Genomic DNA, 12,033 nt, shown 5'->3' with positions numbered 1-12,033 from the left:
TGTTGGATCCATTGGAAGGATCAAGAAACTTTTGGAAAGGTGAGTTTGGTAAAACCCTTGGTTTAGGCACCTAGGAAGGAGGGTTTGTTGGTTGGGTGTGTAAAACTTGATGGAATATCCTATAAATTTGAAAATCCTTTATTTTGGATGACAAGACAACTTTGTTTGAGGTCAGATGGTTTGTGAGATGAGATATGTTAGTGGTTGCTTTGTAACAAAAGGGCTAAAAGAGGGTTAATTGTGGGGCAACAGTGTTGGTTTGGGCATTTGGTCCAAGGGAGTAGCATGAGCATTTGAAGTAAGTTTTGTAGAATCCAAAACGATATCTGGATATGGTCTTAGTTTTCTGAGAGTTTTGGGAAAAGTGAGAGAAAAGTGTGAAAAACCGATTAGGCAAGGCTAATTGGGAAATAGGTCTAGTGAAGGGCTTCTAGTGGATTTTTGGTATCAGATAATAGGATGAGGATTTGGTAACCTTGGAAATAGGTTAGTTGAAGTTGTTTGAGATGTGTGAAGGTGACAGAAACACCTAGTTGAAGTGAAGTCAATATTGGAGCCTATTGAGGCATTGTGGGCATTTGATGGTTGTTGAACAAGATTGCTTGGTGAATTCATTTGAGGGACATGGGATGACTTCTAAGATGTAGAGCCTATGGTGGCACAAGAGAATGGTATGTGCAATCTGATAAGGTTTGGAGTTGATTTGATCAAGGAGAGTGATCCTATGAAGAAGCTTGATTGTGTTATGAGAACACTAGGAAAGTCCCTCTTATTGTGAATAATTGAAAGTCCACCCAGGTCTCTACATCAATGTCGAGAGCTAAAGGTGGAATGATTTCAAGGCAGGAAAGCAAGCTCCAATAATTCCTCTTTAGAATTGCAGCCAGAGTCCTAAGCATTCCAATCCAAATGATTGTGTATCAATAAGATTTAACACAAAATAATCTTAAGAACATTAAGTTAAGCTGAAACATATAAGAAAATGAATGAGAGAAATTTTGTTACCTGTTACCTAAATATAAAACCAGTTGAGTAGGCAAGGGTGCATGAGTTGTCAAAACTCCATGTGCTTCTCAATCAGTTTCTATGGATAACAAGCAAAGTCTTCACATACCCTCATACATTTTAATATTGAAACACAATCAATATTTTGCTAATAGGGAATGTTTAATAAAATGAAGCAGAGAAAAAGAAACACAGTTGCAGTGGAAAAATAAGGTTAAATGTAGTAGTGATCATTGTGAAAATGCCAACAAGATCACCATGAACCATCTGAGAATCAAAAAGATCAAACATAGAGGCAGCCCAGTGTGCCATCATGCTCTTACAATCTTATCCTAATTTTCTGCCTATATCCAAATAACCACATTTTCTCACTGCGATGCTGACATTTTGATCTAATAAAAGCCACAAGAAATTAGAATTTTTTTAGTGTTTTCATTTGGGAATATTGTTAAGGAAAATATATGGTAAAGGTGATGATGAAGCTAGAATGATGAGAATTCCATTAGTTTCCTAATTTCCTTTCTTATTCATGTGCACTATGTTGTAATGTTATTATATTATCTAATCTACTATCCCCTAGTTCTTTATTGTATTCATCTCCAGCTGGTCAAATCTCTTGGACTGTTATATCCATTACATATGTCCCTCTTAATTTTTTTAATAAACCTTCATCCTATATAAATGCAACTATATTTTCTATTTTTTTGTCACAAAACATCCAGCTGCTCTGTGGTGATTTTCTAGTTTACAAAAATTGGTTTTACCAATATAGCAAAACAATCCCAAAATCAGTTTGGTTGGGTTCGCTATAAATATAATAAATAATTTGATATTCCTATATATATTTATATATAACAATTTATATGTAAATACAATAATGAATAAACTAATAGGAAGATATATATTTCACATCCCTCCTATATATCTTTATAGGATTACCAGAATATTATATTAATTAATTAGTTTACTAATTTATATATAAGTTTGTTATATAACATGATTTTGGGTTGCACATATTACACACATGTCATTGGTTGTCCAATGGGGAGTGTAGATTATCCAAAACATCCAATGTTATTGCTGTCAACTCCATGACAAATTCCTCTGCTTCGGATCTGTCCTACCAAACTCTAGCCCACTTGAAGCATTCAAACATGGTTGTTAAGCCTTGGAGAACCTTCCATAAAATTTTAAACAATGGGCAACCAGAATTTTTTTATTAATAGCATTTTGAGCTCCTAGACCTACAACATTTTCTCCTTCACACTCTCCATGCTTTCTTTTCTGTAGATGCAAACAAATTTGTACTGGTCTTGCAACAACAACACCAAATAAATCTCAAATGCTTCGAATGTATGAGGATCACATGGATGCAATGAGTTCTAGGTGGACTATTTGTAATCACAAGAGACGAGCTCTTGTAAACCACTACTCTTGCAATTGTTTCAAGATCGGTACTAATTAAACATCACATAATTTGACATGACGAAAAATACCATCTAGTTGTTAATGAAGGAACTGAGCATATCTATGATCAATGGTTCATAGGGCACATAACTTGTTGAAGGTTTTGCAAATGGCATGGCAAGCTAAGAAGGCTTAATCTTGGGCAAAACTTTATGGTCAAGGAAAGTTGGATCATCACGGAATTGAGTAGGCAGACCTTCTAGGAAGTTGCAATACTTCAACCTTGTAAGTGTCACCTCAATGCAATGGGTACTAAATAAATAATTTAAGTTGATGAGAAATGGTTGTTATGAATTCAACTTGTAAGTGTCACCTCAATGCATTGGGTATTAAACAAACAATTCAAGCTAATGACTATGGGTTTTTATGAACCACAACTCATGAAATATGCATTAAGTCCTAATAATGCATCCCAGTTAAAAGCCAGCGATTGGTATTTATGAATGAAAATAGAAAAGAAGAATTAAGTCCATAACCAAAAATTTTCGAGATTCAACATCACCTAGAAATGAATGAAAGTTATATCTTTATTTTCAAATCCAAGCCCCATCCTATAGGATGAAGGGAAGGTTAAGAGGGCATCAATAATAATAATAACAAATCATAGTTCATAGTGTAACCTATGGATTATCTCTCATATTCTACATAAATAATGAAGAATATAAAAGATTTATTTTGTTCCATATTCATATTTGAAAGACTAGGAGAGTTTCATTAGGACCAGCTACCCCATAGTATTGGAAAGACTTGTAACATATTATTTATCAAGGTATCAGAAACAAAGATGAATACCTCACATTGAGTATGAGTATCAAGACATTCATTCGCAAGTGGATATAATATATTAATCAAGATCAACATTTCCCCAATAAGTGTCATCAACTATCAATTAATACCGTGGTATAAGTAGAGTTTCGGTTTAGAAGTATTCTCTTATAATCAAATCATGAGTGAATAGTCCTTTATTCTTAGAATATATATAGAGCAAGGACATTACAAGTATAAACTGCCACCATTACAAGTATACAAGTAAATATCAGAGGAAGAGTCAGTAACTAATAGTTCCATCCATAGATATATGAACGATTCTTTCCATAAACCATTATAAAGAGTTTAATATGTTAGTAAGACTAGAAGATTATATTTGAAGGAGATTCTAAAACAAGATTCAGTAATTAGATTATTATACAATGACTACATCAAGTCCTTACTAAAGCTAGTGACCATCAATAAATAATTTAATTACTTTTCAAAGGGAAGAAAACTATAGCTGAATAAATATTGATTATGTATGAAGAAAATACTCAAGCAGATACATAAATCTGATATGCAAATTATATTATTTTAAAAAATTGTTAATTAGGACAAAAATAACAATTGAAATGATGTATAACTTCTTCTACTCAAGTACGAGAATGGCCAGAGAGAGTAAGGAAAGGAAGTTATTGTCTTAATATTCAAGGGCATATGATTAAAGATGATTAAGATCCCAGATTTATTTTATTTCTTTCCAAACTAAGCAAATAATTTGAACAACTAGTGCGTATTGAACAATTCTCCGTCAATTAATGCCCAGATCCTAGAAATTCACTCGAAAATATGTTATACATCTAAGTCGAATGTTCAAAGACGTAGTGGAAGATATTGCAATAAGAAATTGCGCAAGAAGAAAAGAATCCTGCCTTGTCTGTGAATAACGTCAAGAATCCTACCTTGTTTTGTGAAGAAAAGACATAGTGGAAGATAACGTCAACCCTAGCTGAGTAAATGCCTCCGACTGCAAGGAGGAAGATGCAGAAAATGCTCATAGTGACTGTTCTTGCCCACATCCACTGCTACAGTAGATTCCGAAGTCTTCCCACGCGTACAAGTTTCTCATAACAATGAAAGAGGGAAACTGACTTTTTTCATTTTAACATATGAAGCCCATGTTGGTCAAAATTTCGACCAACACGGGCTTCATTTTAAAAAAAGAAGATATTTTTTCTGGCATATACTGACCAATCTAAAACATTTTAATAGATGGTTGAAATTTTTGGTCTAAAAATGGGGTCAAATGTACTAGTGTAAAGACAAGACATTATCAAACAACTTATCGTACATTTTTAGTGGAGGGTAAAAGTAACTATTGATATGGAAATTAAAAGGTGTGGAAGAAATTTCGGAAGGGGGATCATTCTCTCTTTTGTTCATATCATGTAAGAAAACCCATCTCTTGAATTTTGGAAGGGGAATCATTTTCTCTTTTGTTCATATCATCTAAGAAAACTTGTCGCTTTTGTGTATCGATATTCAAGGTTTCTTATAGCCTTCTTTTAAGGGCGGGGATTCTCCTTCATAATAGAATGCATGGAGTATTGTTGCACATACCATTGATCTAGTAATCACATTCTTAAAATCTCCCTCTACAATGGAGATTCATTAGTGACTCTTGAACATTGATCTCATAGATACAAATGAATCTAATATAATATAATATTATAATAATCATAATAAATGAGGGCATGTTTGGTTGCTAGAATATGATTTAAGAATTGGAATCTAAAATCTTTGATTTAAGATTCTTGAACTTGAAATCCATATTACGATTTCTAGAATTTATTTAGGGACTGTTTGGTTCAATCTCAAAAATATTTGATATTCATAATTTGTTATTCCAAGCTTGTTTGGTTTAAAATACAAATATAAAATTTACAATGAAAAAGGAGATTCATATCTCCAATTTGTTCAAGGACTTGTTCATGGTGCTTTGAACTCCACACATGCCGAAAATGTTCATTGCAAAATAAAAAAATTTCTCCCAATTTATAAAGTTTGTAATTATACGAATTTCTGCAATAATCTTTCTAATTTCTTCAAGTGACTCATGCTAATTGATACAAAATGGTGTTCAAAGGTTGTCCAAAGTAGATCCAAAGGGTATCATTTATTTAAACGCCTCACTCTCTCGACTACAAATCAATTAAATTTGAAAAATATGTGCAAAAATAATTGCTACTAAATGGACATCCAAATGTCAAACCAATTAAATTTCACTTCAGTTGAAATCCTCATTTTCAAAAAACAAAAATTTAAAATAGAAATTAAAACAGGAATTCCAAATAACAAGTATTTTGAGAAGAGACAAAATTCTTGTTTTAGGAATCAAATGGAGATATCCAATCTACATTTCTTCATATTTCAATTTCCATTTTGAAAACCCAAACAGTGAATTAGGAATTTTTAAGAGTTCTGAATTACAATTCCCGCTGAAATCCATAATCCAAACGGCGAGTGTAGTAAAAAAGCTTGGACCATTTCTCGATTTATGCGTGTCATCTTTGCGCAGGGGCCATGCTAATCTTCTCCGTATCGTTCCAATTTTATCAGAGGTGATGTGATGTGAGAGCAAAAGGCAAAGGCACGCGGGGTAATATTAAACCTCTGCTGTTGCATCGCCTTCCAAGCCAAAACAGAACACACGGTGGTAGTGGGTATATGAGAAAATAGAAATGTTACAGAGATAACCTCGACTTCCTCGTCCTGCACCACTTCAAAAGGCGAACATGGCATAGCACAGCAATGCAAACAGGAAAATATCCAACAAGACAAATGGGCCTTTTTTGGATGAATCGGGGATGTAGCTCACATGGTAGAGCGCTCGCTTTGCATGCGAGAGGTACGGGGTTCGATACCCCGCATCTCCAGTATGGCTTTATATTTTTTCCTTCTTTCTATATCCTTACAAACGTTATATTGTTTTTGCTCTATCATATATCCTCCATCACCGCACCAGTGGTCTAGTGGTAGAATAGTACCCTGCCACGGTACAGACCCGGGTTCGATTCCCGGCTGGTGCAGCTGCAATGTGGAAAACTTACATTTTCCATTTTCCAAATGTACTGTTTGAGTCTAATTAGTATTGAATGCGTTACATGTGACTGCAATTTGCCTCTACATCTACAAGGTCTGTATTATTGATTGTACATCTGGGTTTGAACCAAACTCAGATTGAACATCTACAAAGGTGAACAAGTCAGATTGAACATCTACAAAGGTGAACAAGTCAGATTGAACATCTACCTCTGTTTTCAAAACAAGATGGTTCCCTCTCACTTTTCTTCAATTTCCAAACAATATGCTTTTAGATAGAGGAAATTGTTTGACAGGATGCCTCAGAAAAATGTGATCTCATGGACCACGGTGGCTGCGGGATATGCCCAAAATGGTGAGTTTGAGGGAGGGTTTTCAATCTTTCAAGTCCTCCAAGAGGCGCTTCAACTGTTCGACAAAATGCGGAAACGTAGACAGAGCATGTGAAGTGCTTAACCGAATGCCTCAAAAACTTCTCTTCTGCTCTCATATTGCACTCTATGCACAATGCCTCAGAAAATTCAACTGGCAGGTATGTAACTCCGACTTCATATGACTAGGATTTTGAGTTTTGAAATAGTACAAACTCAACAGGGATGCCATGAACAACTGTATACAAGAGCTGCTGGGCAGCCAAGTTCCTGCCAAAGGTAGAAGAAGATTCAACAAGAAGGATGGGGATGAGCTTGCCAAATGGTTAAGTCTCTATTTGGTCTTTAAAGTTTTAACCCGAATGAGTAGTCCAACAGAAATATGAAGTGGAGTTGGATAGTGCGTCTATGAGGTGGAACATGCAATTACAACATCCCCTTCAGATTATGCTTTTGATAGATAGCCTCAATTCTCACAAAGGTGGGAAGGATAATAGTGAAAGTTGAGTATGGCTTGACATTCCCCTAGTTGCGTTTGCTTAAAAGTTTGAAAGAGGGTTTTGAAATCTTTTTTTAAAAATCTTTTTTAATGTATTCAACAGTTACGACATTCTATGAGATCACATTCCTTTGCACAGTAATTTGTTGTAAATTCTTAATATTTGTTTGCCATGGAGAGTACAGATATTGGCAAAATATTATCTTCCTATTAATCTTTGTTTTCCATAGAGAGTAAAAATATTGGCAAAATTTTTTTTTCTATAGCCTTTGTCAATCTTCAATTTGGCTTTCCCTCAATCTTCAATTTGGCTTTCCCTGATGTGCATTTGTAAAAGTTATCTGATTTAATTTGAAGACTGAAGTTTATTTCAGTGGAACATATGTTGATGTTTTGCCTCTGTTTGATGCATATATCAGCAATGGTAGCTTTGTGGTTAATATTCTTTGATACCTCTCAGCTGGTGCCTGGGTCCATCTAAAACAAATTCCATTTTTCCAAAGCTAGACGTGACCCTTTTACCTAGTACTGATTCTTACTGACCCTTCTCCAGTAATTTGGTTAGCATCAAAGTAACTAGAAATTGCTATATTAGGAACTTCACTCAATGGTTTAGGTTAAGGTCAATTTAGAGACAATTCAAGAAAGCAATCCATTTGGCTAGAGCTGATGGCATTTGAGGAAAGATTAAAGGCAGCTAAAACTCTCATTACTTTCAACCTAGCAGTCGTAACATCTAAATAGTAATGATAAAAGATAAATACTAAAGTCTATTGGATAAAAACTTTATTGGTAAATGATGTGATTTTTTCTTTGTTATTTGACCTCGAACTTTTTTGTGGGATCTTGAATACAATTTATTTTAGAATTATCAGAAAGAAATTGTATATAATTCTATAATTTAATTTTTCAATCAATCAATCTAAACTAAAATTTTCAAACTAACCCTCTCCTATCCATTTTGCATACAATGTAAATATCCCTTCATAGGTTGTATATATGCATTCCATGATCACTCTCTGGATCATCTAAGCTGTATCTAATAGCAATTATTTCAACCAACATCTTTTAGAAACTTTGACATGAGAATAATATTCAACATTCTCTACATCTAAAATATCAAGCATACCCTTAGTTATAGTGGAAAAATCCTTATACAATGATTTGGACTTTGCATTTATCCATACTAGAGGTCACTCTATTCACTGCCACTTCCAAAGTTTTTCCACCATCATGTAATTTTCCATTCATGATGCAAGTTTTCTTTAATGGAATTTCAAGTTGCACCGATCCATTACATATGGAATTTGCATCACCAGACTAAATAATTGTGGTCTGAGATACGTTAGCTTTATCTGGGTTATTTCCATCACATTTTGAGTTAGGATTCTCAATCGCTAGACTGCAGATCTTGCAGATCTCTTTATATGTAATCCGAGTTTCTTCACGCTCTTTTAAGGTGGAGTTGTCTTTTAAATGAGGAATCCTTACATTATTAGGGGGATTTGATTCAATCCAAACATCTTTTATTATAAATGATGAATCTAAATCTGAAAGCTGATGATCTCATTAGTAGGATAAGAGAAGAAGCTATTGGCTTAAATGAATTATCTCTATCCTAGCTCCCTATCATTTGGGATGGCTTTCTCCAATATTTACTCAGTAGCATCATTCTCGATTTTGAAACTTTAGTACCAACTTATGATAATGGATAACTAGTAACTCGCGATTTTCATATTGTGAGCTAGATTTGGACGCTTTATCCAAATTCATCGACTTCTTTTGCACTGAATTTGTTGGGCTGTTTGTCTTCTTCACGAACAATTTCGATTTGGTGTATCTAAATGAAAAATTTGAAATTTTAAGAATTTACATATGTCTATTCTACTCATATTCCCCCTGCCAAATGAACCATAAAATACCCATTCTTCATCATAATGAATTATTATAGCATAAAAAAATCTCAATCTTGTCAAACCCTTATTATTTGGTTCTCAATTTATCATGGGCTCAACTAATTTTGCAGCCTTTCCAATATCTTCACTTGTATAGATGTTTTATAATTTTAGCATTACACGCGACCTCACCGATGCATTACTCATGTTATAGATGCATTACTTCAAAATGATTAAATTCGTTGAGACGGTTTTCTTTCTTGTTAATAAGGCTACATTTATCATTTCAAGCACTCTGCATGCTATATCTACACTTTCTGCAATAATTTTTATCTCATTCTTTGAAATTATATCGCTTGCATTATAACCATCGCATTCTATGAGGCACTATCTTCTTAAAGAAGTTCTTTGATGCCTGTCCATGAATTGCTAATTGCATGAGATCAAGATGTTCTAAAACTGACAGTGAACCATTCATACATATCCTCTGTTCTTAGACTCCATCACGGGCAGTTGAGAATGTTGGCAAAGATTTGCTACTAATTTGATGCGTTTGAGCTCCTTTGAATTGATCTTCTCTACTTGTTTCTTGCAATGATTGCATTCTAAGATATGCCGAGTATATCAGTCATTTGTATTCAATCTAAAGCATCTTTCCACAAGTCCCTTTTTTATGTGTAACATATTGTCACCGCTTCTCTGTAAGGCATTCTATCAAGCAATTCATGTGGCTAGTCTATGCTTCCATATTTTGAAGAAACATTCACAAGTGCATTTATTGAGGGTTTAAAAAGTTTTGACAATGAGTGCATTGTGTAAATGGTATGACAATACTTGTGAAATGACAATGCCTTGGTCTTCATACTAAACCATCAGTCTTGAGTGCAGAAAAGTTTTTTACTTGCAATTATTGCATTCATTTATCGTCATGAAAATATATATAAGAAGTTAATCACTTTAATTGTGTAAAATTGTATTTCTAATTGTTTAATCTAATTAGTGTAATACATTTATTAACAATGCAATATACTATACTAATAATTCTCCTTTTATTTATTGTTCGTACAATGTATAACATAATTCATCTTTTGAAAAACCTTCCTTAAAGTGTACATTTCAAAATTTGTTGAATGCAAAATGTATACACATCTTTGTGAAAATCTTCTTGTCTAAAGAAGCAAATCCTGAATCAAGTGAAGTTCCTTTAAGTTTACTCTCTGGAAGGTGTAGCCCCTATCTTGGATTCCCAAGTTCTCCCTCCATCACAACCTCGTTAACTATTGGACATCCATCCATTTTAAACTTTACACAAAACCTCTTACTTGAATCCACAAATCAAACTTCACAATACACGTATCTTCAAATATGTCAACAATAACAAGAATAAATAAATCTAAGAAAGCCAAAAATGCTTCTCAAGCAAAACATCATTTCAAAAGTGAGAAGCTAACTTGAGATGATTAAAATCCTTATCATCTTGTGCCACCAACCTCCAAAAAATCTAAGTTATAGATTACCTTCTAACAGTAGCACTGGAGTATGAAATATAACTCATAAGATCCCATTAAAGGCATTTATACATGTGTTCTTTTGCAAAATAATCAAACTATATTGACCTTAAAATGGATCCTTATTTCAAATATTTGGACTTTAATACTTCCTTCAATAGTTTTCAAACCTTTTATCTCCATATGCATTTTTCAACAAATTCTTTACACAATTATTTCGAAAATATAGCACAAACTTTCTTCATGTACAAACTAGCTTAAAAATTTTCAACTACTCTCATATGTCGTCTTCTTCACATGTTCCAAACCCAAGCATAGTGTAAAGATGAGATATTGAAGAGTAGTATGTTTGAAGCTCTTAAAAAACTCATTCAAAATATACAACAAAATGCTAAAAAGAACTTACAGAATGACCATTTTTAACAACTCAAATAAAATCAAACTCATGAGAAAGAATGTAAAATCAAACTCATGAGAAAGAATGTCACCAATTCACAAGATTGTAGAGATTTGTTCACCAATGCAACAAGTCATGCTCTTCACCCATAAACCTTTCATTCTCTCCACAATAATCATCTCTTCATCACACACAAGGACAAAGATGGCACACACATGGATAAATATCATTGTTATGAGAATAGATATAATAGCCTATGATATTACATTTGATAGGTATTTAAATAAAGTGGAAGACAAACATAAATAAATTATACAATTCATCTGTGTAAAATTGCCTCTCCAACTATTTAACCTAATAGTTAATACATTTATTAACAATGTAATATATACCATACTGACACTCATTGCATTCCAAGAAAATAGTGATATGTACAGTTATTCTTTGTTGATATATATTTGCTAGAGCTACAATCATGGCATTCAAAGACACCACATTTGTGGTGGGCATCATTTGGTGTATCATTTCTATTAAGCTAAATTATTTTTAGATTTGTAGCTGACTAAAAGTGTTATATAGTCAAAGTTGACTCATTTTCTAAGCTTAATTTCTTCCTTACTCTGTGATGTTTAAGGATGGCCCATAATATTTATGGATTTTATGGAAATCTTCAACTTTCAACCCTTGGATACATAGGATGTCAATATTTCTATGATGATAGAAACAAGCATGAGAAGATTATAGTAGAGATAGTTGAAGCCAGAAAAGCTCGTAGTGAGCATGATGCTTCTTCTCCATTCCACAAATAGATTTGTACCTATCAATCTCGATAAACCCACACAGATCAAACTTTTTGTGCAATATATGTTGCAATGCTCTGAAGCCACTTCTTTCTAGTTGCTCACATACTTTTGCATTCATAGAAAAAATGCTTGCATATACCCCATTGCTTGATTCCTATAGTTGTCAATTGCATCTTCTTCAAACTTGCCATAGGGTAGTTATATATCTAATTGGATAAAGAGTTAGAAAGTTAGAA

General features: G+C 33.5%; 1 long non-coding RNA gene, 2 other non-coding genes and 1 pseudogene across 3 annotated transcripts; 3 read left to right on the top strand and 1 right to left on the bottom strand.

Annotated features, from left to right (window-relative positions):
• Nucleotides 1-5,754: 5,754 nt before the first annotated feature.
• Nucleotides 5,755-5,863, bottom strand: LOC149551847 (U6 spliceosomal RNA; annotated as a pseudogene).
• Nucleotides 5,864-6,085: 222 nt separating this feature from the next.
• Nucleotides 6,086-6,158, top strand: TRNAA-UGC (transfer RNA alanine (anticodon UGC)). Its single transcript has one exon. It is a non-coding gene; the product is annotated as a tRNA-Ala (tRNA).
• An 82-nt stretch (nt 6,159-6,240) lies between these two features.
• On the top strand, nt 6,241-6,311 carry TRNAG-GCC (transfer RNA glycine (anticodon GCC)). The gene has a single exon. It is a non-coding gene; the product is annotated as a tRNA-Gly (tRNA).
• On the top strand, nt 6,265-7,421 carry LOC149551844 (uncharacterized). The gene is made up of 2 exons (XR_016353334.1): nt 6,265-6,478; nt 6,509-7,421. It is a non-coding gene; the product is annotated as an uncharacterized LOC149551844 (long non-coding RNA).
• Nucleotides 7,422-12,033: the final 4,612 nt, after the last annotated feature.

Source organism: Cupressus sempervirens, chromosome 6 (genome assembly GCF_028749045.1).
Source record: "Cupressus sempervirens isolate cs-2001-9-10 chromosome 6, ASM2874904v1, whole genome shotgun sequence".
Lineage (NCBI taxonomy): Eukaryota > Viridiplantae > Streptophyta > Pinopsida > Cupressales > Cupressaceae > Cupressus > Cupressus sempervirens.
The sequence above is the reverse complement of the archived record's forward strand: the minus strand, read 5'-3'. Positions and strand labels throughout refer to the sequence as shown.